Consider the following 26783-nt stretch of genomic DNA (forward strand, 5'->3'; position numbering starts at 1 on the left):
CGCTTGTTTCTTGAGGAATAGACATCACGAATCTGTTTGGCGAACAGACACAGGCTGCTCGGCCCAATTTTTTTATTGAAATATGCCTTAAGGACCGTATGGTTGCAGCTAGAAAGAAGCCGAAGCCTCATTCATTAGTAGTATGGGGCTTATTGAAGATATGATTCCCCTGTGGAGGTCAAAAATCAAGTGAATTCATTTGAGGCGTGAGGTGTCTTCTATATGAGGCGGACATGTGAGTTTCTCTTTTATGTACTCACGAAGCGAATAGTTATCAGTTTATGCAGTTAGACAGCGCAGAATCAAGACATGGTGAGGCAGAAGGCGTTTGAATTTTCCTCTCCAACGCAGCATAAGCTGCGCTGTATATCCTCGAGTATAACATAGGCATTCAATTGGCACTTAAATAACTGCTTCATGGTTTCAATTCGAAGCTGTAGTGAACTGATGGGTTTCGCGAATAATGCATCCTCGCCATATTGACAGTCGGTACATTTATTTGCGTAAGGGCTGTGCCATGATGTCGATAAAGGCAACTGAGGGTCACTATGAAACATTTTCTCGCTTGCAATTGATAGGCTCTCGAACTTAACCACGAAACTGTTCTTTCAGTTGATTACTGTTATGGTATTCGTGAAGTATGTACATACTATATGTGACGCGCCGTCGTGTTAACAGCCATGAGCAATGCGTTTCCTGGGTGCCTGTTTCAGAGAACGGTGAAAGTATTAGCAAACGTTTTCATGCAAAATGCGCGCCTAACTTTTCCTTTTACGCATTAAAAGAGTAGCCATATTTGACTAGAACAACTCACCATAGTAATAAGAATCATCATAAAAGATTCGCTGTGCAGTTTCCTTCTAACACGCATTCATAATATTGACATCAAATACCAATACCAAAATTTTTCTTCCTTGTAAAATGCAATGTCTCTCATAGCTAAGCACTAAGGGAATGTTAAGTGTTTTGCGGAGCATCATACACAACTTCGTGTGTTGAAATTGCAGACATTCTTTTTACCCAAAGTTTATGGGCAGACACTGTGCATATACGCATTGCAAAACCAGTAGACCCCTTCAATGCTACATACCTGGCGATATCCACGCAGCAAATTTTCACGACTCGCGGTTTTGAAGAAGAAGCTACCGTTCAGGCATGACAGTAAAAAGAAGGCCGACATATCTGTCAATAAGTACGGCTCGAGCCACCAATACTCCAAGCATGCACGAAGGGAACGAGCGCGCGCAGCAGCCGAGCGAGCGCAGTCCTGTCCGTGACGTCACTCGTAGAGGGCGCCACTCCAAGTTCTCGCCGCTAATACTGTCGCATTCATCCACGTAGCGATAACTAAGTGCCCCTTGAATTTTTTTATTTTGTTTCTGTTATGTATATGTCGTGCACAGTGCATATCATTTCATTTTTCGTCATGCTCATTTGGAGTAGCATGTAAGCCGTGCCGCTAGGCAACCCTCTCCATGATTTATTAAATAGCTTCTCTCTCTCAATACAATGGGAATTTTACTTCTCATGCAATCGAGTGCATGTGGACGCTTGCCATTAGCATTTGCTATTTTGGGCACACTTTTTTTTTTTCAGGACACCAAAGGTAATTTCACTCCAAAGGCGGGATATCAAACCCCGAACCTGTTGATCCCGAAGCCGGTCTTCCGAAATCCCTACTCCCACTACTAAAGTGTTAATAACAAAATTATTCGCAGAAACTCACCGAGCGTACTACTTTTAAATCATGTAACAGATCCCACTGCATAATGCATACACACATCACAATTCGATTAGGGAAGGGGGGGGGGGGGGGAAGAGGAGAGAGCTTTTGTGAGCACTTAACCTGTTTGCTAATCTCGGGACTTCAACGCTAATGTAAAAAATCTGGGCAAAAATTTATACAGAAAGTACCAAGAAAGAATTCTACAGCGGCGACAGCGAGTAATGGGAGAACGAGATTCCGAGGTTGAAAAGTCCGTTTTTGGGTGCAGCGCTAGCTCTGGCGCCCCGAAACGCCGCCGGAAGCTTGGAGCTCGCCCTTCATTTCCGGTTCCTGAACCGCCGTCGGAAATTCCGGTCCTCGTGCGGCACGATCGAACTGCTTCCACGCCCCCCTTCAACGGCAACAGATGGTAAACAGACCGGTGGGGCGTTTAGAAGCAGTAGAGACATTTGAAATGGGTGCAGGGGCAAATGAACTGTCGACCAACGTGTCGGGCTCTATCGAAGAGTCGTTGCTTGTTGCAGTGAAAAGGCTCCGATTTAGTTTGATCATCAGAAAGCTCTCGCTTCACACATGTCTCGACGCTGGGTCCACTACACACACTGACTCCGCGAGACTGCCACGGAGAGTCTTGAGATCGCAGAGAAAGCTATGACAGCCTCAAACTCGAAAACACTGTGATCAAATTGTCGAATAAATCAAACGCCCGATCAACTAGTTAGATCAGCACAATACTATTGAACTGCCACCGCGCTACGGTAGAAGGTGTGCTGCAGCTCTGGTCGAACGATCGGCCCAGTACTTTCGCGCACAATTACGAAGTGATCGGGTCCAAGGGAACGGCAGTAGTGCAGAGCCCCAACACATGCGCAACTGAGACGCGAGTACGTTCGAGCGTGAGCGCATGGGAAGCTGGCACTGAAAATGAGGTCGGCCTTGGATTCTGCCAGGACAAAACACCGAGTCGCGTCCGTCTCTTCCGCCCCCTAACAAGAAAACACAAAGCGACATGCCAAAAGTAGCGCGTGCAGCGAGTCGACTATAGGCAACAAGGTCGGCGTGCATCGCGTAGAACACACATACGTTGGCGTCCGCTTCAGCTAACTCTGACCAGACATGCGAAATAAGTAACAGAGAAAAAAAGGGGGAGCAAAACTAAAGTCCCTTAAGCAAAACAAGTACAGCACTTAGAAGAGAGCGGGCGACAGCGCGAACGCGAGGCATGCACTGGTGCGCAGCAGCTGTCACGCATCAGCCAGGAGAGACGCGCGGCTCCACTTTCGCGCCGACGCCGATCGTAGCGGCTAGGAATCCGTGCTGCTGAGTCAGACCGGCCATCTCCGCCTCTTCCGCGGCTCTCGTATGGCACACGGAACGACGAACCGGGCAAACACCGGCCCGGTGCCGCCGCAGCAACCGATCGGCCAAAAGCCAACCCGAAAGCGATACCCGGCTGTTCTCAGTACGGGGAGGGGAAACAAAAACGTGCCGGTACTCGGCCGTCGACGTCCGCAAGCGCGGTCTCCGATTTCCCTCGTCTTTCTGCCGGGGCTTCGCTCGGTGCAGTACAATGGAAGGCAGGCCCCTCGTGCTTCCGCTCCGGTCAGCAGCGTGCGTGCATGCGTTTGTACTACCTTGAGCAAAAAAAGTATACGGACCACGGTTCCCGCGATAAAGTGGATTTTATTCTCCGCCTTTGATACAGCTTGACATTAAAGGACCACAGTCCCAACTTGGCATTACGAACTTTCCAAAGCAAGGTTTACCGTTGCTCTCGAGCTCTTCATAAGGACAGCAAGCTAACAATACGCGGGGGCGACATGTTCGCGCGCGCGACGCAGCACGCGAGCCAGCCGGTGCTGCGCATCAGAAACAATGCCCTGGCAGATAACAAGGGCCTTGCAACGTTAGCGCGATGATTAGAGAGGGAGATTGGTTAACAGGGAAAAGGAAAATCTGGCACTGTATTCTGCAGCCATTGAGGAAGTACGGCTCAGCGCCAAAGAACATCGGTCAGCAGTGTGGGAAAGGGGGAGAAGGAACCAGAAAAAATCACTGACGATCATGATACTCCCTAATGAGAAACTTGAGCGCAGCTCCATACACGTTTTCATTTCGCGATATATTGTCTGGCGCGGACAATGCCTCGTGCGGCACGTTGCAAACGGAGCGAAGTGTGGCGCGACTGTCTCGCTAATCGGGAGATCGCGAGAGGCAGCGCGTTGGTGACGCGTGGGCGCGATTCACAGCAGCCGCCGCAGACAGACTTCCGCTCATGCAGAGCTTTGTTTCCATATATGGCGTGTCTCTTCACCGATGCCATGCGAGCGCATCCGTTGTGCCGCGCAATATAGGCAACGACCGCTACGAGATGGCGCCAGAGTAGCGCGCCGTCGGTGAAGAGACGACGGCGCGCTACTGTGGCGCCATCTCGTAGTGGTCGTTGCCCATCTCGCGCGACACTAAGCTTTTCTTCCCACACTTTCGCCATACCCTCCTCCTCCGCTTTCCTCCTCACGCTCTCTTCGATATCACCGTCTTTTGTCGCCTGCTGCGCTCCGCGTTCGCTCTTTCATTCTTCGCTGCGCTCGTTCGCCCGGTTACGAGGGACGGCGACGCTCAAAACAGGAACGGATGCCTAAGAGCTGCGCTCTAAAATGCAATACTCGTAGATACAGAAAGGAAGAGTGTGCTCGGAGCTGACTACTCTCGCGTCTCATGACATTTTCTATACCTCCACGCACGGGCAATGCAAAGTTTTATTTATCTATGCCATTTGACGATGAACGTGCGTGAAAAAAAAAATGACGATGGTATAGAGGAAAAAAAAAAACAGTGACGACACGACGATGGCGCAACGAAGCGAAAGAAGAGAGCAAGCACGGCCTAGAACAGTTAACTGGTGTCTCGGGAAAAAAAAAAAGAAAATAGGAACGTGTATACGATAGTACAAGAGACATATGCGCACATATGCACGCAGACCAAAACTACAGAGTAGCAGTATAGGAGAGCACCGGGTATGTTTGCTTTATTTAATTTAAAGGGCCCTTTTTGCGCGAAAGCAGTTCAAGAATTGAGTAGAGAGGAAACATTGGCCAGTAGCCGCCGGCCAGTGAGGCAATCTACGAAAAGAAGACGGGGAATTGGTCCCGGTCAGATCGTGAAAGTAGTTCCATCCAAATTTTCAACTCAGAAACTGCGTTCCGAGTCAAGATTGTGCAAGTGACTTGAAGACTGAGTCAGGAGTAAGTCGCCAATTGAATAGGCAGGTCCAACGTTCTTACCTTCCGGCGCCGCCGGTAGACCTACCGTATATTGGCTACATGGACTGCTTCCGGGCGCGCTGCACGAAACTGAGGACACGAGCAACCGCGAATAGCTGGAGGGAGGGCATGCGGAGCGGGCAACCGCATGACACGCCGGCTAGAGAGCCGCAGAGCACCGCCGCGCACGTTTTGCAGTCACGGCGCGGCTCCGCGCAAGGCTCGGTGAAAATGCTCTGCGTGTGTGAGAGCCGTTGTTCATGCTTCTCCACCAAACTACGTGCAGTGCCGACCACTCGCCAAAGCGCGGCGCCTTCCAAAAGTGCGTCAAGCACCACATAGCGTTGTCTATGGGCAGCTTTCTCAAGCGACCTCACAGATTCTAAGTAACGTACGAGAGACTTGGAAAAGAGAGAGGGAGAAAGCTTTATTGAGTCGAACGAGCCTTGCAGGTCCGGGCCGGCGTGGTCTTGGAGGAGTAGCAAAGGGCAGTATCCATGAGACTATAAATGCGTCCGAGTGCGAAGATACCTTACAAAGAAGTGGTTCGCCGGTTATCTTGTTTGAAAAAGGAAGAATGTAGGAATACGGTGCATGTACCCATATACTTCGTATACATTATATATTGTGTCCTTACGTCTTGAGAATTTTCACGAGGAAGCGCAGTCGAGTGAAACAGACTTCGGAGTCTGGCGGATAATTAAAATCTCCGATATACGGAGCAGAATAGAGTGGAACGAGATGCAATACAAGGTTCCTTTGAACAGAACCAAGGATGGAAGCGTTCCAGACTTCACTACAGTTCATTTCTTCTACTTCTTTAAATGGTGACATGCCGCGGTCTACGCCAAACCGAGTACAATAATGGAGAAAGCGCACAGATGGTTCAGTGGTTACGCATCCGTTTGCATATACTAGTTCGGAATCTTGGTGCCACCTATAACCCCCCCCCCCCCCCCTTTTTTTTTTTCATGTTTAAAGAATAATCCCTGGCCTGCTTTTTAGAACGGTAGGGATCCGAACAGGAGACCCTGTCGATAAGTTCAAGCGACCACTCGGCCTGCACAAAATAAAGATTGTTGTCGAGCATTTACCACAGCAGTAGAAGGCATGTAGAAGACACAGGTGCTGGCAGGTACTTGCTAAAAAGGCATAGCTACAAGCGCACTGATTGTCAGGCTGTACGGACCCTTAGCGCTTGAAGAGAGATTCTTCAGCGTGAGACTATCCATACTAGCCAGGTGAACTTGAGGTGCATTGTGAGGAGAACAGAAAGAATAATCAAATTGTATTTGATGACAGAGCTCACGTATGAGTCCACTTGCACATTGCCGCTATGGCTAGACCTTCCCTTATACGGCTGTTTTCAACACCTGGGGCGCGGCTGAAGACTGAGGGCGGAACTCTTTCACATGCGTTTAAACCTCTATAAAAATTATGCAGATACCACGCACTGTGGGAATCTATGTTATGCGAAGCATTTTACAGATAGCTGGCTATACTGCATCATTTGCGGTTATTCGAAGAGTTACCAGATGGACTAACGTGTTTTTGCAAAGTAGGGTGTCTCAACTGCAGCGCAAGCAACGCTACCAGTGTAAAGCAAGTAGTTGTGCGTGTGTGACGCGAGCCTTTGTGTGCCCGCAGAAGCAATACGACGACGACCGTATGACGACGACGGCGTTACCACAGTTTTATTTTCTCTTTTGACGCAGGAAGGAAACGTTGCAACCTGTTTCGTTACGACCCGGGCTGAACCGGAAGGCGGTGCAGTGTAACACAGCGTCTGAAAGCGTTAGCTGCCACGAGCCAAGTATGGGAGAAAATGACACGCTCCCGCTCATGACGCACGGGAAAGAGAGTGGCAAGCCGTGGCCGAATGGAAACTAGCGCGCACGCGCTCAAGCTCGTGCCATGTAACGTGACGCAGGCGCCAGTTGGCGTTGGCACGAGAGAAATGGGCGTGCATTTACGTACAAAAGGCCCTTACCAAGCTCTGCTATCCACCTGAACAGGTGGCCATTTTTGACAATTTGCCTGGGAAGAGCCAAAGAATGCTTCGAAGTATAACAGGCAAAAGTCTTCACTGCTGACCGGTGGAAGCGGGAGTCACATCCACGGTCTCACGCGGCCGAGGCGGGCATTCAGCGTGAGAGGGAAAAATATGGAGAGGAGTTCTTTAAAAAATCCTGGCTATAGCTTTGCCTGGCGGCGTGACTAGCATGCTACTCCAAATGGGAATGATATACGCACAGTGAATGTCATAGACACACATGGTTATGAGATCAGTCTACGGCGAATATTTATGCGATTTTTGATGTCGCGGCTGTTATAGCTCGCGTTAGGCAGGAAGGACTTCCAGGGGGCACTAAATGGAGAGCTTGATAGCGATACGCTACCGGCTATTCCATTTCACTTTTGAGAGAGAGAGAGAGAGGTCGAATAAATTTATTAAAAAGGGGGCGGAGATCACATGCCGGCACAGCACACTGGATTTGCCTCTGAACAGAAAACTAGTCAATAAGCCTGCCAAAGTTCGGAATAGATTCTAATGAGTGATTACCTTATTGCATGGCTGTTTTCTTACTGCATGGCTATACTTCACGACAGAAAATTTGTGCCAATACCTGTTGCACCGTTTTAATGTTATTTTAAGCTGACGAATTTACGGAAGGTCACCCTACAACGTACGCGACGTTAAGTTCTCGTAATTGGCAGCCGTAACTGGGTCGCAGACCGCAGCTGTCACAGGAAGTCATTAAACAACGTGACAGCTACTGCAAGCGAGCTATTAATGTAACGGCTGATCAACTTTTCGTTTCATTACAACTGATGTGAGCAAGCAGAAATACAATGAAGACAGCTGCTCTTTCCAGTCCCGTGGAGGTATTCTAAAATTTTTGGATGAAAAAATTATAAATGGTATTCTAAAAGGAAGGCGATTTGGTCGATGTTGAACGCCATATACAGAGAGCACCGAAAAGATAAGCAAGAAGAAAGGCTTAATGTGGCTAATTTTTGTTACGGGCATCCTGTGGCGTATGAATAACTAGATACGCGTAGGACATATTTTGAAAATGTGAATACAGTCGCAAAACACCTTTAAATGCGCTTGCAAGGAAAATAGGGGGGGAAATATTGACATCGTTATACAACCGGAGGCCACGGTGTAGAGTAGTTAGGTTTGAACCATAGACTGGCAAATTATGTGGTTCCAGGAGAGCTCCCGATATGTTCGAGCAGCTTGTGGCAAGTACTCTATGACTTGCCACAAAGCTGTTACCATAGATAGGTTCCTGAAATTAGTAGTTGCCAAGCATTTATTGTTCATAATATTAGCGCGTGACGCTATATGGGAGCGTCTCACATGCAGGTCAGAAAGGGCGCAATGCATAAGAAAGTTTGAGCCAAAAATCGAACGCGCCCTCTCTGAGAGGTGGATCCCAGCAATCGACATGCCATGGCGGAGCCAAGCGTAGATGACATTGAGGAAGACTTTACGAGTTATTCAGCACGACAAGATCACACAAAGAGCAAGGTCGAGACACAAGACTCGCTGAGTCTCCAACCGACACGACGGCTGAACAAGTGGCCCTGAACAGACGGAGACCCAGTTATTGAGGAGAGGAGCATGGTGGCAGAGGTTCGGCAGTCGGCACGAAAAGAAATGGCAACAACAACAACACGACATGGCGGTGAAGACGGGGGCGAGCGTGGAAGGGTCTATGATAGAAGCAAGCAAGCAAGCAAGCAAGTAAGCAAGCAAGCAAGCAAGCAAGCAAGCAAGCAAGCAAGCAAGCAGCCCCCCAACGACCCTCGTTCAAACCCGGCTCCGTGGTCTCTCAAGAAGCGCTCCGTCTTCGCGCAGGCCATTCCCACAGACATGGTCGTACACTCCCGCACCTCCTTCCGGGAACACCACCGGCAGTGCCCTCCAACCCAGCCCGTTCACCAGTTTCCATCGTGTGGGCTGGCAGCCAAGGGCACGCACAGCCGCGCTTTAAAATCGCTGCCCGACCCATTCACCGCGCGTTACCCCGATGCCGAGCCCGGCCTGCAGGTTCGCTGCCCTCCTAGGCAGGAGCAGCGGCGTGCACGCCGACCCCGGGACAGCTGGCGCTTCGCCCCGCGGTGGGAACGCACGTATACCCCGCGATTTCGCCGCCTTGCCTTCTCTTGCCCGCTCGCTTTCTTCTGCGTCCATCGTGAATGCAAAATTCAGGAGGGTGGCTCGAAGGGCAAGGCCAGCCACCCCGCGCGCTGTGCGCCCGAAAGACATCCCCACGGGTGAAGTCTTGAGCATCGACGGACAAAATGTATGTTAGTACGAGATTGAGCCACCGGTGATGCATAATATTAGTAAACCGCAGGAGCGTTCTCTTGACGAAGCGTCTGGCCAAATTTCTGTCGAAGGCTTTAACCGAATTTAGGTCACTGCTAGTAAGTAGGTAACAGCGAGGGAACGAGCCAACTGCGCTGCCTGGACCAAGATGGAAAGGACCGTCCAGTGTGAGCAGCGTGTAGTCACAAAATAAGTTCTTGCGCTCGAACTGTTCTCAAGAGCAGACGCCGGCCAATCGTAAAGTTAGACATATTATTATCAAAGGCGGCAGTCCAATGTATAACAACACTCAGTAAGGCAAATAATTGCGAATTAGGCTTTCAGGCATTGAGGAGTGAAAGTGGCATAAGATCGCCTCCTGCGGCAGTTTGCAAAGACAGATTGACAGCACAGCCTTGCAAGCGAATAGAGAGAGGGATAGTGCATGCGTGAAATGAAGCAATCAATCCGGTTCGATGGTCGCGTCGCCGAAGTGGAAACGAACATCCGGTTATAAGAGCACGCGAAGAGATGGTCGGAATTAAATTGGATGCCATGGCCCTTGCCTGGGAACAGAGTTGGGACACGCAATCCATAGGCGAGGTGCTCCTATGCCGAAACTGTACGATTGCTGAAATTGGGCGTGCACGATGTAACACGACCAAGATGATGACGAGGACGCGTCGCTCCATGTGCCTTGCGTAATGGCAGCGGATGACGCAAACTGGTAAATTATAGGTGAAACCGCGTCGGTCTCCTCGGCAATCGACCCGCTTCCTCGCGGACAAAGATCTCATACACTTTTGCACTGTTTCCGCTCCGACACGGGCCCCAGAATTACACTGTCAGATTTTCCGAGGCGATCGTTTTAGCTGAGCAGTGCACTAAGTGCCACAAACCAACAGAGAGATATCGAACTATTCTTAGTGCGTTTTGTGCTGAGAGAGCATTGGCGGTGACGCGGGTACAAACTTTATTAGCTGTATAGTTTCACAACACATAATGCTGTCGTTCAGTGCACGATTTGCGCAGCGCCAGTGCTGTCGTAGTCTCCCCCCCCCCCCCCTTTTTTTTTTTTTTTTTTTTGCCGGTTCAGAACATCATGCAAAGCCTTCTAAAGTAGGAAAAGGAAAGAGCGATGCCCCGACACTTCCTCTATTTATCGATGCCCTCTGGACTGCTGACAGGGCAGAAATAAGATTCTCGAGTCACAATTGATCTGACGCTGTCGGAGGAGTGCAATTGTTACAAGGCGCGTCTTGCACGCTATATCGCGAATACGAACAGGCAACGCGATAATGCGACTGTGACGCTGAAAGACTTCGAGACTTCTGCGGCGCACGATCAGCGACTCTCGTTTAAAGTGATGCGCTAATCTACTACTATTTCTGCACGAGCATCAATTTATGCAGGGATCATTCACATGTTTACATGCAGGCACTCCGTGTATTTACAAGTAAAAAAAGCAAAACAAAAAATGGGGAAAGGGGGTGGCCGTTCGACAGACCTGATCCCCTAACGCGGCAGCTAAGCGAACGGCTAGGAATTATAGAGCAATATCCCCAATTGTTGTTTTTTTTTTTCCTAAAGAAGGCGGAAAGGCCTGTCAGGATGGATGAGATGTTGGACGCCTTCTGATATCGAACAATTATCGTATACACTGCTGACGAAGAAATTTTGTATTTTCTTTACCCTACCAGCAGTACTCCTGCCGCTGTTGCTTGACAAGAACCACTATTCATAACGAGATTCATAACGAGCCTGCAGTGCTTGTGATGAAAGCGTTCTGAGATAGGCAAACCGATACGAACAGATTTGCCGTGTATTCTTCGTTGCCCTCAAGTCAGTATACACAACGCATCCTAGAAAGCGCAAGGCTTGTGCACTTCGATCCATGACGTCATGCTACCTTGGCCGACTGCCATATAGTCTAATGGAGATGCTCCCGAGTAAGCCGCGTTGATTTTGACGTTACCGCTTTCGTCACGCCAGGCTTGACAGTAAAAATTTTGATCTAAGTAGAATGACGTCATAAAGCAGAGTGCACAGGCCTGCTATCTAGGAGGCGTTGGTATACACCGCCTATCTTGTGCAGACCTTAAATCCCGAAAATGCAGCTTTGTCTTCGACTGAACCATCAGAAAAGGCAAGCTATAAAATATGCGTGCCGGAAGATCCTTCAGTACGGCGCGCTGAACTGTTCACTTCGCTCCTTTTGCTCGAGATTTGTAAAAACAATACTCGCCTTTTTCGACAACGGCCAAGGTATGTAAGCACAGAAACAAGACCTCGTTTTATTCGTTCAAGTAAGTACTCGAATGCTTTCTGATAATTCCACGTAGCATGTCGATTAAAAGGGGAACACGCTGCCGCGTTGGCCGATAGAACAGCTGCCACCGCTAAGGAGAAGGTAACTTGCGCGGGTCTTCCGAACGTTATCGACGTTGCACTAAACTGTTATCCGAAACTGTGCGAAGAATCCCGCGGGTGGCTTAAAGTACTAGGGACCATAACTTTGGCCCTGGCGAAGCAGGTAATTATCAAAGCACATCAACGCACATCTTTATATAATGGTAACGCCCAGGTTGTGTTGATGTTTTGGAGTAGTTGATGTTTTTGAGTAGTTCTCAGTGAACAATAATAAGGGAAAGTAACACGAAGCATGGCGCCTATAATCTATAAAGTTACGCAACACATCTCTTTTATTCGACAGCCAAGGGATGATCTCCTTATCAAATACAGCAACTTTCGAAAAAACTTTTCCCTCGAATCAAACCAGGAAAGGTGGCGCTTGGTACACTACTGCCGACGCAGAACCACTTCATATGAAACTTCATCGCAAGTTTCCTGAGCCGCTGAATTGATCGTACAAGCGAACCCGTGAGTTATCAGTTGCATGTTGCAGCGGTGTTTTCAATTTCCCTGAAATCTACCGGCTGAAACACGCGGCTGACAGCGCAGATCCAGGATGCACCAACGGGTGTCTGGTCGTATTGGCGCCAATGCGCTTCAAATACTGACGGTCATCCTCTTTTATAACTCAATACGTTAAAATCGACGAACGTCATTGTTTGGAAAGAATACAGAGTGAGAGAGAAAGAAAGCAGCTGCAAAGTGACTTTTCGCGGATGAAGGCAGCGTAGCAGAAACGCGGGCGAAACTGCGCACTTTGTCGCAGCGGAGGTCGGCCTCGCGCAATAGCTTTCACCTTCACCCAGTCAAAAGTCTGGCGGAAGGTGAGTGACAAGCATTTCTGAAAACGGGGGACGTTGAGCGACGTTCGACAGGTTGGCGAGTGACGTGTTTGCCGTCTGAGAGGCTTTTTAAAAAAACTTTCCGCCACGTGAAAAAGAACAAGGGAAAGTGCCCGTAATGCCGTTCCCTTTTGCTCCTTCGAACTACTCAAAAACAAAAACGCGATAGACGCAAGAATAAAGAAATGTAGAGAGGCACTTGCCGAGGCGCGCAAAGGACAGAAAGGCGCAGCGCAGGAGAAAGAACAATGAACTGCGCGCGAAGAATGACAGCGATCGGATGGCTGTAAAGCTCCAAAAAGAAATAAGTAAACCCATACACGTTCGGCCATTGTACAGAGGCACGTATGCGCCGAGATGGATGGCATCTGCTTTCCGCTGCTCGCTGACGTAGACGTCTAGGCCCGAAGAATATGGCAGAAAGAACACGGCGAGCCAGGAGCGAAACAAAAGATAAACGCTCTCATGACCACACCGCGGCGCCCATGTCAGGGTAAGGGATGGGCAGCTAGGTGTCAGTGTCTTAAGTTTAGCAAACCAGTGACAACCCGGTTAGTTGGCAGCGTTAAAACTGTTACTTTTTTAAAACAAGTTGTCTCTATCGCCGGACACCAATTCGGTCATTAAATAATTAGAATGTGCGTTGGCATTTAGGAAACCCTTGACATTTCTCTTTGACGACGTAAGCATAACGATGGCATCTTTCTGGCTCATTTTTCAAGAAAAATATATAATAGTTGCAATAACGCAAAGTTCACCTGGATGGCCCACTGAGGTTACGGTTTCGTGAGGTGCTGATTTTTTTTTTTCCCCCCTTCTTTTTGCGACAAGATTAACGGAATCTACGGAAAGCATGCGTTTGCTGACGGGAGAACATGTACACTTCCTAAACCTCCTTTATTCTTTATTTTTCTTTTATTGCTGCGGCACATTCAGGCCTCCACGAAAACATACAAATGCAGCTTTAAAATGCGAAAACCTAAAAATTTGCGCAACTTACCTGGAGGCGAACGCTTGTGGTGAGGCGGTCCCCGCATCCACGTCTCCGTGAAACTGATAGCGAGCAAACGAATGCTGCCGGCGGTGGAGAGAGAGAGACGGTTCCCAAATGACTTCTTATCTCCCGAATTCCAGCGGGGAGAGGGTCAAGCGATGCAAGCACCACAGGGCGAGCGGGGATCGCCTCTATCTTTGGGAAAAATAGAGCTCGCAACAACCACGTTCCAGACCTGGCATCCTGTTTCGCAGCAACGCGGCTCCAGCACAGCGCGCGTCGGAAAACACCCACCGAGAAGACAAACAGACGCAGTGACAACACACGGGGCAGCTAGCGGACTTTGTTTCAAAGACGCCACTCGCGCTGTCCTGCGGCGACTGCGCAGCACGCGTTGAAGAAAGCAAGAGTCCACGCAGTGACAACGCGGAGAACAGCCGGCTGGCGGTCGAAAAACACTGGCTCCAAGCCGGCGCCTCGCGCGCACACGCGGCTCCGATGCGAAACGTTGTATCGTCCGCACTGTGTGCCCAGCAGCAGACGACGACTCGCGGCGAGCTTCTTCGGACGGCCGCCGCAAATGATGTGGCGCGGCGGTCGCTACCGATGAATGTTTCTCTTGTTTTGTTTATACTGGTGACGTCGAAATTTCTTTTGTTTTCTCTTCATCCTCGCGTCATTTGCAAAAGCGCTCGCCGGTACTGGAAGCATCAGTATTTTGTTTTCTTCTTTCCATGAGAGAGAGAGCAATTTGCCTTTCTCTTCTATTGTTCACTGCACGCTTCCGTAATTTGGTAGTGTTTCTTTTCTTTTTTTTTTTTTTCACTCCCATCTTCTTTTTCAGCATTATTTCAATAGATAATGAGATGTTGTCGCAAACAATTTTTTTTTTTTTGGTTAACGAAACGCATAGGATGGAAACATATAAAAGTGTGCGGAGGGCGGGATGTAAAGCCGGTAGAGCTTCTTGTCTATGACTGAAGAAAGCAGATTAATTAAAGAGACCTGAAAGCGCGCAGCAGTTTTGCAACTTCGCGTTAACGTCGCTCTGCTGCTAATTATTGGTGTTCGTGAAGTTTCCTGTAAAGTGAACACGAACAAGATGCACGAACCATTTAGTGCGAGAGTTATGGGCCGAAATAATAAGACAAACATACTTTTGTGCAGAGGATGCCTTTCAGATTTGAGTAAGCTACATGACAACAGAAAATGAACCCGCCTGCGGTGATAGGCAATGCGTGTGTCGATGTCGAAAGCGTTCACCGAAGTTACTGCCGTTGCTCGAGACGAACCGAGAACTGTGGAAAGCCAAAGCGTTTCGCGCCGGTGCGATGTAAGTGGTCTTCTTTACGAACACACCTACGAAGTAGCAGGTGCTAAGCGGAATTTCGGCGGTACGTAACGCCGGCAAATGTTAGTTCGCGACATTTAAAGCACCGATAGAGCAGGAATCAGCGGTAAATAAACGCACGAACTCATATTTTGCCGGAAAGTCTACGAAAAGTGCAAGGAAACGTGTGAGAAGTAGCGATGGAACCGAGAGAAACGGATTATAGAATACCCAGCACAAGAAGTAGCGGCTATTTGCAAGAAAAGCGATAGAAGAACGTAAAGAGGTGTACGCAGAAGCGAAGAAGGAGAGAAGCAGAATGTGACGGCCTTTTAACTCCGGCGAAACCAGCGCCGCTATAGCTCAGTGGTAGAGCACTGGTCTCGTAAACCAGGGGTCGTGAGTTCAAACCTCACTGGCGGCAGTCACTTTTTTTTCTTACTTTTTTTTTTTTTTTTTAATTTTACGCAACAAAGTATCAACACTATTTATTTTATTGGTGAACATACCGCAGGAATACGCCGCAATCTTTTAGCCTACGTAGGTTCTGGCATGTCTTCCAATGGAATTTCGATGCCAACGCATAAGTTGACCTGTTGAGCAGACGTCCAATCATTTAAACGTTTCGTCTGAGGATCACACTACGCCGTGTTTTTTTTTTTTTTAACAAAGCTATTTTGAACAGACAGTTACTAGGCCTGTAGTTGCAAAAGCACCTAATTCGGCGTCCACCGAGTGTATTTTAATGCCGTATCTTGCACTTGAAAGAAAATGTTACAAACAATCTCCCGACTGCGGGGAGTAAACTTATATATATATATATATATATATATATATATATATATATATATATATATATATATATATATATATATATATATAAAATTATTTATTTATTTATTTATTTATTGTGGCTACAAATCATAATTGTGCTTTTAACAGCTCGGGTGATATCAGTTTCATCTTTTAGCAACAAAGAGACAGAAAAAGATAATTGGCTCAGCAACGTAATTCATTCAAGTCGATTTAGCGATTGTTTATCGAGGGCGTTCATCTCACAAGCACTGTATGTTGAATTCACGCCACATTACAAAGCGCGGTGTACCAGTTAGGTCCTGAGCGCGATGCGGCCATTAAGCAGGTTAAACTCTCTATGATATCTTTCTTGAACTTTGAACTCACAATACAAATACGGAGAGAGGACAAAGAGCAACAGAACTGCTCAATGCAACTTGAAGCCTATATACCCAGGCCTATATCCTCCTGAGACCCGAACACAACTATGGGACATAATCTGCCTTCAAGGTGGTTTTATTGTATACTGTTATGTTATCAATTTAAAATTTTAAACACCACGGTAAGATGCCAAATAATGCGTCTCGATGCACGTGAAAAAAAAAATAATAACATCTCTTCATGTTTGCTAGGGTAAAAACTGCATTTCATTGCTCAAACGTAGAGATGAAGATGGAATTGCGTGTAGTATACATTGCCATGTTGCTGTGGCATCAGGCATTGTCACGCAATCTCAGCGATTTCGAAACACACCTCAAGGTTGCTTTCGCCCGTCTGGGACGACACAGAGGTCTAGATCACTTGAGTGGCAAATTCCTCGAAAGCGGATGCCAAGAATTTGAGTAAAGCACTTTTTTACAGCTACAAATGCACCGTAATTCATAGCCAGAATGAATATTTTCCGTAATCAATTCCGACTGAATTTCGATAAAAGGTTGAAGGCAATGTGCGATATATATTGTACAAGGGAGGATATACGCCCGGTGTTGTCATATGTCAGGAGAGAATGTATACAGTCGCAAAAACAAATACACGTTCTACCAATTAATGCTTTTCCTACATATCGTCACGACACAAACATAGTTGGCAAGCTACGATAATGATAACGCTCTTATCTAAGTGAAAAAGAAAAACGACGAAAAGAGATGGCACTTCAGCACGAGAATACTTCATGCAACGAGTCCTCCTGGTTCATTCGAACAATTACTAACTGTAAGAAGCGTGCTGTGAGCGCGCACAAACAACATAAGATCACACTGTGACTGCAGACAACGACCGTCAAAACGCTCAAGCGGATTTTTGCGTGTGGTACCCTCCAACGAACGATAGCGTACGCCCCCCCCCCCCCCCCCCCCCGCTTTTTCCGGCGCTGGCTTCCCGCTTCTGCTTGCGCGTGGGAGAGATAAGAGACTGTGCGGACGAGCGACGAGCGCGGTTGTTGGCAGATGCCGGCGCTGGCTTTCCGTCCTTGCTTGCGCGTGGGAGTGCGGCTCACGGCGACGGCGACGCCGACGGCAGAAATCCGAAGTGTCCATATAATTGTAAAAGAAACGATGAAAAGCATTTCAGCACGAAAATACTTCATGCAACGAGTCCTTCTGGTTCATTCGGTCAAGTATACTAAGGTGGTTCAATTTTTGCATTTAAGGATTGACGTACGTGGTACGACAGGAAAGACAGGGAACGTCCTTGGGCTGCACATACCCGGCACTCTCCCATGCAGTAACGCCACGGTTGAGGGCCAAGGACTCTCTATTCCCTGATCTGACAACTGCCTCGTGCAAGAAACCGGAAATCATTGAACTCGTGTTTATCGACTGCCATGACGCGGTGTTCTTGCGGGACGTACCTACACGGACCCTGAAAAAAAGACCCACTGTTCAGCTTCGATCCATGCACTGAAACAGGGGATTGCCTTCTTCTTCTTTCTGGGGTTTTACGTGCCAAAACCCGTCCTGATTATGAGGCACGCCGTAGTGGAGGGCTCCGGATTAATTTTGACCACAACGCAAGCACACGGGCGTGTTATATGCTGATATGTATGCATGGCGGATAACGAACAACAATGGACGCCAGACATACGTGTGTGGATCCGCGGTAGGCAAGAATTTCTTCGAAGCTTTTACTCACGTGCGTGATTTGTAACAGGCCCAAAATGGTCCTTCGGAGTGTATAATTGTTAACTGTAGGCTCTAAAATGTAACCATTTTAGAGCCTACAAACTAGGCGAATGGCTAAGGATATTAGCACTGTATATAGTTTGACTGTCATTGTTATTTTTGCTAAATGTTGATCACGAGGCAATGCAGAAAAAAAAAAAGATATAGCGAAGTGGTAGAGCACTAATCTCGTAAAGAAGGGGTCGTGAGTTCAAACCTCACTAGCAGCATTGTATTTTCTTCCACTGTTCTGTGACATTTGCAGTGGATAGCGTATCATTTTATATCTCCAGACAAGTGAAAGCGCTTAATAGCTAGAACATTTTGCTAGTCACTCTAATCGGCCGCTATAGACCCTTTCGTATACCGCCTTCCCTTACAATGTAGACTCTGAAGGGCGGTTGATATGTTGCGATATTTAGTTGCGTAGTTTACCATGGCGCATCGTTAACGTTTATGCATTCAATTATTCCAAGACTAATTGCCTTATTTGAAACTCTCGCTCCTTTATTGGATTGTGACCGCAGTGTTCTCTTATAGGAGACTTCAACTGCGTATGCGAGGCGAATGACCGTTCATTACATAACACCCATAGGGACAACATTAGTCAAGTGCTATTTAACATCACTGAAAATGCGGGGCTCATAGATATAGGAGCATCGGGGCAAATACCTCGCTCATATACGCACATTCAATGATGTTCACATTCTCGACACAATCGTATATATGTTTCGTTATTGTTGATTTCTAGAGGTCTCCTATGCGAAACTCACCCTGTTTGGTTCTCCCACCACTATGGTAATTGCGCGACTGGGCGAGTTTCCTACCTCAGTGGACACTTTGGAAGTTAGATTTGGCAATCATTGGTGATACAATGCTTACTAATCAGGTGTGCTTAGCTCTGAAAAACTGCCTCTTTCTTGATTTGTCTCTATTCGCTGCATGATAGCTTTTTAAGCAGGAAATCAGATCAATTGCTATTGCACTTGGTTCTATTACGGCATTTTACAATATATATATATATATATATATATATATATATATATATATATATATATATATATATAAAGAGAAGAAATAGCGGAAAAGTCTTTATAGCCTTTATGAGCTTGAATGTGAGTCTCCTGGAACGTACGCTGATGACATTGCAAACGGGAAATGCGACCTGCAAAAGTTTGACGCAGTGGCGTCAAATAGAGGCGCCCGTGTTCGGCCACGCAATAACTGCGCCTTGTTTTCTAAGAAGCCGACCCGCCAAGCTTTGATTGGTGAACGCCGCCACGCTTCTGCAAAAGTTATTACCGACATGTATTCGAAAGACGCATTAGTAACTGACACGAGTGATATCATTGTGTCTCAATTCGAAGACTTCTATTCAGTGCTCTTCAGTGATGTTTCTGGGCACCAGAATACCAAGCTTCTACAGTACTTTGCGTCTATAATAACTCCTCTAACTGACGAAGACTGTTCAGTAATTAGCGGTCCCTTTACTAAACAGGAGGTAGAGGCTGTCATTGATCAGTTACCCATCTCAAAAACTCCCGGTCCTGATGGCATTGCAGGTGAATTTTATAAGGTCTTTAAGTCCATTCTTACACATGTTCTGCTGAAGATATGTTTAATGAGTTTTGAATTAGAGGATTTCCCACACTCTTTCACACAAAGCCACACAGTGTTAATACCTAAAAAGACTGACAGAGAAAAATTACGTTCTGTTGAGGGTTATAGACCAATTACATTGTCAAATGTTACTACAAAATATTTCCTAAAATTTGGTCGGACCGTTTGCAGGTAGCGATTTCAAATCTTATTGTTCCTCATTAAACATGTGGTTTCAAAGGCCGTTCTATACAAACTAACATACACGTCGCTCTCACGGTTCTTGAGTACTGTTCTACTTCTTATGAGCAACTTGCAACGCTCAAACTCGCAAAAGCATTTGATCGAGTCCGGCATTCCTTTTTATTTTATTTGCTAGAACACACCAGTATTCGATCGACAGTGCTTAATGGCGTTCGACTTTGTTATAGTCATTGTACAATTCACTTCTTTGTCAATGAGAGCCTCCCAAATCCCGTCCACATCCGTTCTTCCGTGAAACAAGGATGTCCTATCTCCCCCTCCTCTTCGCCCTTTACTTATAACAACTCTGTTTGAGCATTTTTAACTGCAGCAGTGTGCGTGGTTATAATATTTTGGTCATGATGTAAAAGTGTTAGCATACGCTGATGATATCGCGTTCTTCTGCAAATACAAGCCCAGCATCGATAAAACTAATTCTATCATAGAAGAGTTTGGTAATGTCTCCGGTGCGCAAATGAATAGCTCTAAGAGCTCAGAGCTATGGTTTGGATGTTGGGCGAATACACCGTCACATTATGCTGGTATTGAATGGTTTTGCGTGCCACCTAAATATCCAGGAGCTCTAGTGCATGCCCACAAGTTAAGTGCACACTACTAGAGAGAGCGTGGTCCACCCCTTCTGCGCTACACAAACACCTTTGTCCCGCACCGTCTTTCAATATTTGGAAGAGCAGAAGACATGTTTTTGGCAACCAAAGCTTTCTATGTCTTTCAGGTTCTTCACTGCGCAAGGCTTTACATTCAACGTCTTCACAGGATTTTTTCAAGATATATGTGGTCTTCCAGATTTGAACCTGAGACGCGACATTTTTCGACCAGTGGGTGCTGGAGGGTTAGTGTTGGTGCATTTGTATCTGCAACATTTAGTCTCGCGCTTTCTCTTTCTTTTCGGGATAGCTCTCATCTGGCATTACAAGCCTTCTTACATTTTTTTACTTTTTTTTTCTGTTGGTCTCTGACATGTGCAATGAATAGCGTATCCTTTATCTCCAGATAAGTGAAAGTACTGGATAGCTGGAGCATTTTGCGAGTCACTATTGTCGGCCGCTATAGCTCAGTGGTAGAGCACTGGTCTCGTAAACAAGGGGTCGTGAGTTCAAACCTCACTGGCGGCATTACATTTTTCTGTTGTTCTCTGACATGTGCAATGAATAGCGTATCCTTTTATCTCCAGATAAGTGAAAGTGCTGGATAGCTGGAGCATTTTGCGAGTCACTGTTATCGGCCGCTATAGCACAGTGGTAGAGCACTGGTCTCGTAAACCAGGGGTCGTGAGTTCAAACCTCACTGGCGGCATTACATTTTTTCTGTTGTTCTCTGACATGTGCAATGAATAGCGTATCCTTTTATCTCCAGATAAGTGAAAGTGCTGGATAGCTGGAGCATTTTGCGAGTCACTGTTATCGGCCGCTATAGCTCAGTGGTCGAGCACTGGTCTCGTAAACCAGGGGTCGTGAGTTCAAACCTCACTGGCGGCATTACATTTTTTTCTGTTGTTCTCTGACATGTGCAATGAATAGCGTATCCTTTTATCTCCAGATAAGTGAAAGTGCTGGATAGCTGGAGCATTTTGCGAGTCACTGTTATCGGCCGCTATAGCTCAGTGGTAGAGCACTGGTCTCGTAAACCAGGGGTCGTGAGTTCAAACCTCACTGGCGGCATTACATTTTTTCTGTTGTTCTCTGACATGTGCAATGAATAGCATATCCTTTTATCTCCAGATAAGTGAAAGTGCTGGATAGCTGGAGCATTTTGCGAGTCACTGTTATCGGCCGCTATAGCTCAGTGGTAGAGCACTGGTCTCGTAAACCAGGGGTCGTGAGTTCAAACCTCACTGGCGGCATTACATTTTTTTCTGTTGTTCTCTGACATGTGCAATGAATAGCGTATCCTTTTATCTCCATATAAGTGAAAGTGCTGGATAGCCGGAGCATTTTGCGAGTCTCTATTATCGGCCGCTATAGCTCAGAAATTCTTTGATAATCTCTTCCGTTTACCTTGGTGTACCTTTTGATGAAAATAAGCTTAGTGCACATTACTGGCAGGAACGTGTACCGGCACTTCAACGCCATGCGGATACCTTTACGCCACACCGCCTTTCTATATTTGGTAGGGCGGCAGCTTGTAACTTGTTCCTGGCTACAAAAATATCTTATGTACTGCAAACACTTCATTGTGCCCGGAAATTCAACGATTTCATAGAATATTTGCTACTTTTGTGTGGTCCTCCACCTTTGAGCCTATGAGACTAGATAATATCTTTAGACCCGTTCGTGCTGGCGGACTTGGCCTAGTGCATCTATATGTGCGACAGATTGTTTGGCGTTTCTTCTTTTTTCGAGATACTTCACACCCGATACTACGATCATTCATACAAGTTAACTTATTCAATGCATTACCCAATCAGGTAGTTTCATCCCAATATTCTGAAAGACCTTGTTTGTGGGGTTTTATGTATGAAGTATATTTCGCTGTGCAGTTCCTTATGGTTCGATTTTCTACTGAGTATCTCTACACAGTGTCCAGAAAACAACTATACAAAGATTTGATATCAATGATTTTCCCACCTCCACTTTACCGTTCCACATTCTCCAGTTTGCCAGGGAAAGACGTACTTAAACGAGTCCACAAGATGCCTTTATCCCCATGTACAAAAACGTTTTTCTTTAAATTACACAGTGAAACATTACCTGTCAAAACTTGGTTGCACAAAAAAGGAATTTTTGTATCCACTGTGTACCTGAGACTATAGAGCATTGCTTCATAAGTTGTAAAGACGCAATATTGTTTTGGGATGTGCTCCAAAGAACTCTCAAGAAAGACTTCATTTTGAATCACCATACCATCCGATACTTGATTGCACCCCACGGAGAAGACGTGCCTTTTGATATGTTTTTCTTAATTGGACTACACAGCTTATGGAAGACGCGCATGTTAGACAGAAACGCTGAACCTGTTGTTTCGGAGAAATTTCACTACGCTCAAATGATTGGTCACTTGAAGGACATGTATGACTTGACAGAGTTTCAACCGGACTGGTACCATCTCTTGTTACGTTGCTTGTCGTTGCCACCTTTTTAGGATCAAAGTTACTTGCCACTTGCTAAGAACAAAGCAACTTGTAGTTTTGCTCGTGCAGGGTGTGCTTAACGAGATTTTAAGCCATTTCTAGGCCATGAGTATGAGATGTGTTGGCTGGTGCTTGCACGTTTTCCGCAGATAGTATTTCTCTCGCATATACATGACGCAATAAATACCATGTAAGAAAGAAAAAAAAAGCCGCTATAGCTCAGTGGTAGAGCACTGGTCTCGTAAACCAGGGGTCGTGAGTTCAAACCTCACTGGCGGCATTGAATTTTTTTTTTTCTGTTCTCTGACATGTGCAATAAATCGCGTATCCTTTTATCTCCAGATAAGTGAAAGTGCTGGATAGCTGGAGCATTTTGCGAGTCACTATTATCGGCCGCTATAGCTCAGTGTCGACACGGAAGCTGTCCCTGCAAAGGAAGGTGCTAGTGAAGGCGAAAGCGATGACGAATCAGAAATGCAACAGAGTGAGGCTGCTAACGACGCGGACCGGGCTGCTAGTCTCGGTGCAACCTTCAAGCGCACCCGAGACGACGCCGGAGACAAGAACAATGCAGCATCCAGCACTGGGGACGGGCCGCCGGCGAAAGCGCCTCTTGGGAGGCGTTCTGGTTTCAAACCCAAACCGAATGTTCCGCCCGAGAGAAAGCCTGGGGACAAAACGCAGCAGACCACCGACAACGCCGGGAAGCCGGGCGAATCCGGAGGCGGCTAGCCGACGGCTAGTCGTGAAAGGTAAGCACCATGCTCCGGGCCTACTTCATCCTTTAGTACAGCATGGCACCTGACCCGTCTCTCAGTATTGCCACACTAAACGTGCGAGGCTTGGCGGCTAGCCGTAGGCAACGTCAAGTCCTACGGTTGGTCACTGACCACGACATAGACGTTTTAGCTGTCCAGGAGACCAAGGTAGACGGGGAGGAGGAGACCGGGAGCATGGTGCGGCGTTTCGCGTCTAGATATTATGCGGTCGTGAGCCACGCGGTAGGGACGTCCGCTGGAAGTGTCCTGTTTGTTAAGAAACTATATACGCGACCTGGTGGTTCAAAGTGTGTTTTCATGTCAATCGGGTAGGATTGTTATTTGCGATTTTGTTTTTTGTGAAGTTGAATTCCGAGTTGCATGCATATATGCGCCAAATGGTGTAAGAACGTGCGTTATTTTTTTTTTTTTCGAATATTTTTCAGTATATTAGCAGTGAAAAGTGCATGCTTTCTTGTTGGGGGATTTCAACTGTGTTTTGAGTGCTCGGGATAGATCCAATAATGCTGGTATCCACGATAAAAGCAGTCGTATATTGTCTAGGCTGATTAGGGAAAGTGAACTAGACGATGTATGCGTGTCTGGAGGGGGAGCGGGAACTGATGTATACGCGATTTCAAGGCAGTAGCCATGCGCGGTTAGACCGCATGTACAGTCGCAATCTTTTTGAGGATGAACACGGGAACGCGTGGTCTTCTAGGGACTTTAGGCCTTCTGAGCTCACAGCGCGGTTCAGCGGCGGCAACGAGAAGCATTGCTCATGCGCAGTGTGTCCGGCGTGCGCAAATTCTCCCGCCGTGCGCATTGCGTCACGCAAGCAAGTGCGTGTCGTCTGCTGCGCGCGTGCCGCAATAAGGTAGCCGTGCGGTTCGGGATTGGTGACGATGTTGAATTTCTCATTACGCTCCCCACGATGCATCAATAAACTTGAAAATATATGTAATGTTTTGTGGGCGTTCTCAAGATCATTGTTGATCTGTAGCCAGGCCACGCATGCTCATGCCACTTGTGGGCGTATTTAAAAAGCGGCTTTGAGGAGCGTATATATATTCTTGCACATTACCGCATCTGTCAGGGCAGCAACTGAATTTCAGCATGGCCCGCGTTCCCGAAGAAGAGAAGTGGAAAATCGTACAATATTCGCTCAAGGGATATTCACAGCGCTCCATCGGTGCTCTCGTGCACAGGCCGCTAAAGACCGTCAACAGGCATTCAGCAAGGAAGGTCGACTCTGTGATGCCCCACACAGGCGTCGACCAAAGGCAACGACGGAGGATGAAGACGCGCTTATGGTAGCTGCTGTCGTCGAGAACCCATTCCAGTCCGCGAGGCAAGTGCGGGAACAGCTAGATGTGGACGCTTCCCTTGCTACGGTCCGGCGACGCCTCCGAAGTGCTGGACTGCGAAATTATGTAGCTGCACGAAAGCCAGTCGTCACTGCTTCGAACAAGAAGTCACGTCTCCAGTTTGCCGAAGCACACGCCTCATGGATGGCAGATGACTGGGGCCGAGTGATCTTCTCGGATTAGTAGACTTTTACAACTCGGCAAGACCAACGGATGCGAGTTTGGCGAACCAGAGGCACACGGTAAGAAACGTTTCTTAATGCACGTTTGATTTTGCGAAGGATAGTCAAAAATACGATTTCCATGCAGTTACGAGCCAGCCAATGTGCATGGAGTGGCCGCGAGTGGCCGAAACTGCGTGAACGTGTGGGGCGCGGTGTCAAGGCATGGTATCGGGCCTCTGCATCGCATAGAAGGTGCCCTTACATCGCAGTGATACTGCACAGAAATTTTGGACAATGTGTTGCTGCCCTACACCCACAGCGTCTTTCCCGATGCCGACTTTGTTTCAACATGACCTGGGGCCGGTTCACACGGAAAACGTTGTCAAGGAACATATAGAAAATCGCAGAATCAGCATGCTTTCCTGGCCGGCCAAAGGCGCTGACATGAACATCTGCGAAAATATATGGGGGTACGTCAAAGCAGCCATGGTGCGAAAACCTGTCCGCCCGACGACTGGGGACGAGCTGTGGGCAGCCGTTCGACAACAATGGGAGGACCTTCGAGCGCATCATGACTTTGTGCCAGCGCTGTAGGCGTCACTGCCTTCTAGGATGGCAGCAGTCGTTTCCGCAAAGGGTTGTATGACAAAATACTAACATCATCAAAGAGAAAATTATTCCTGCTTACTAATACTACTTCTAAATGGATCAATCTTTTGTTGAACTTGTACCAAATAAAAGTTCGGATGTTTGTGTTCCCTTGCCTGGTCGTTGTACGATAAGAACACAGCAGAAGGAAAACTAAACAAAGTGAAAAGCAATAACGCCAAGCATAAGAAGCACAACGTTCTGAATTAAAATCATCAAAATCGTGGTTTCTGTCATAATTTGGTTTCTATTGAGGCGAAAAAAAGTTGCAGTGGCTTAGCTCGGCTATGCCAGGATATACGTAGCGTTAGCAAAGGTTCAGCTGATTATTCTTAGCTTTCCTGGTTGTCTCCTATGCTCAACCGCTAATTGCCAGGCAACTACTTCGGGATCCGATGAGTCAAGCTTCTCCGTTCTTCTGCGCTGTTGAGCAGCATTTGCGCTCTCCTTCTCCATGGCTATACCACACTGGCAAACGCCAGTCAGAAGCGCAGCGGCTCCAGCGCAGTGTCAGACGGCGACTGCACAGCGAGCGCGCGCCGGCGCCAGTGCGTCTACCACGGCTACGACGTCACTCCTCTGGAATGCGCAGACCGGCGGCGGTGAGTGAGTGAAAAACATTTATTGTCACTATATACAAAGAGAGTTTGGGACGAGCCAGAAGGGCCCGCCCCGTACAAAGTCTAGGAGGGGTTCCTATTCCGGGACCCCTGTGGCTTTTGCGGCAGCCCGGGCTCGGTCAACCAGGGCACGTTGGTCCGGTATGGTCGAGCAGCCGAGCAGGGCAGCCTCCCAGCTCTCTCGGGAAGGATGGGGGTGGGGGAGGTAGGCCGGGTTGTTGGGGCATGCCCATACCATGTGGTAGGTGTCCGCGGTCACGTTCCCACAGTGCGGGCACTCGCCTGAAAAAGCTGAATTAAAATGCTTCAGTACTGCCGGGCACAGTACTGTGTTGGTATAGAGGCGCAGGAGCCAGCGCTCCTCTGCCTTCGTGAGGCCTTTACACGGGGGAGGATACCGGCCATGAGAAGATTGGTAGAAAATAGAAATTTGCCGGAAATTAATAGCCGA

The 26783-nt window shown here is 47.5% G+C and overlaps 2 protein-coding genes and 7 non-coding genes across 10 annotated transcripts in view; 7 read left to right on the forward strand and 2 right to left on the reverse strand.

Annotated features, from left to right (window-relative positions):
* LOC119449589 (uncharacterized) overlaps positions 1 to 14090 on the reverse strand; it is a 137638-nt gene extending 123548 nt beyond the window's left edge. For both annotated transcript variants that reach the window (XM_037712796.2, XM_049665324.1), the window contains exon 1: positions 13565 to 14090. The gene's annotated coding sequence lies outside the window, so the exon portion shown is untranslated. The remainder of the gene's footprint in view (positions 1 to 13564) is intronic.
* Positions 1 to 26783, reverse strand: part of LOC119449588 (uncharacterized) — a 378080-nt gene that overhangs the window by 243814 nt on the left and 107483 nt on the right.
* Positions 15241 to 15312, forward strand: Trnat-cgu (transfer RNA threonine (anticodon CGU)). The gene has a single exon. It is a non-coding gene; the product is annotated as a tRNA-Thr (tRNA).
* Positions 20749 to 20820, forward strand: Trnat-cgu (transfer RNA threonine (anticodon CGU)). The gene has a single exon. It is a non-coding gene; the product is annotated as a tRNA-Thr (tRNA).
* Positions 20930 to 21001, forward strand: Trnat-cgu (transfer RNA threonine (anticodon CGU)). The gene has a single exon. It is a non-coding gene; the product is annotated as a tRNA-Thr (tRNA).
* Positions 21112 to 21183, forward strand: Trnat-cgu (transfer RNA threonine (anticodon CGU)). Its single transcript has one exon. It is a non-coding gene; the product is annotated as a tRNA-Thr (tRNA).
* Positions 21295 to 21366, forward strand: Trnat-cgu (transfer RNA threonine (anticodon CGU)). The gene has a single exon. It is a non-coding gene; the product is annotated as a tRNA-Thr (tRNA).
* Positions 21477 to 21548, forward strand: Trnat-cgu (transfer RNA threonine (anticodon CGU)). Its single transcript has one exon. It is a non-coding gene; the product is annotated as a tRNA-Thr (tRNA).
* On the forward strand, positions 22984 to 23055 carry Trnat-cgu (transfer RNA threonine (anticodon CGU)). The gene has a single exon. It is a non-coding gene; the product is annotated as a tRNA-Thr (tRNA).

The sequence above is a fragment of the Dermacentor silvarum genome, chromosome 4, assembly GCF_013339745.2.
Source record: "Dermacentor silvarum isolate Dsil-2018 chromosome 4, BIME_Dsil_1.4, whole genome shotgun sequence".
Lineage (NCBI taxonomy): Eukaryota > Metazoa > Arthropoda > Arachnida > Ixodida > Ixodidae > Dermacentor > Dermacentor silvarum.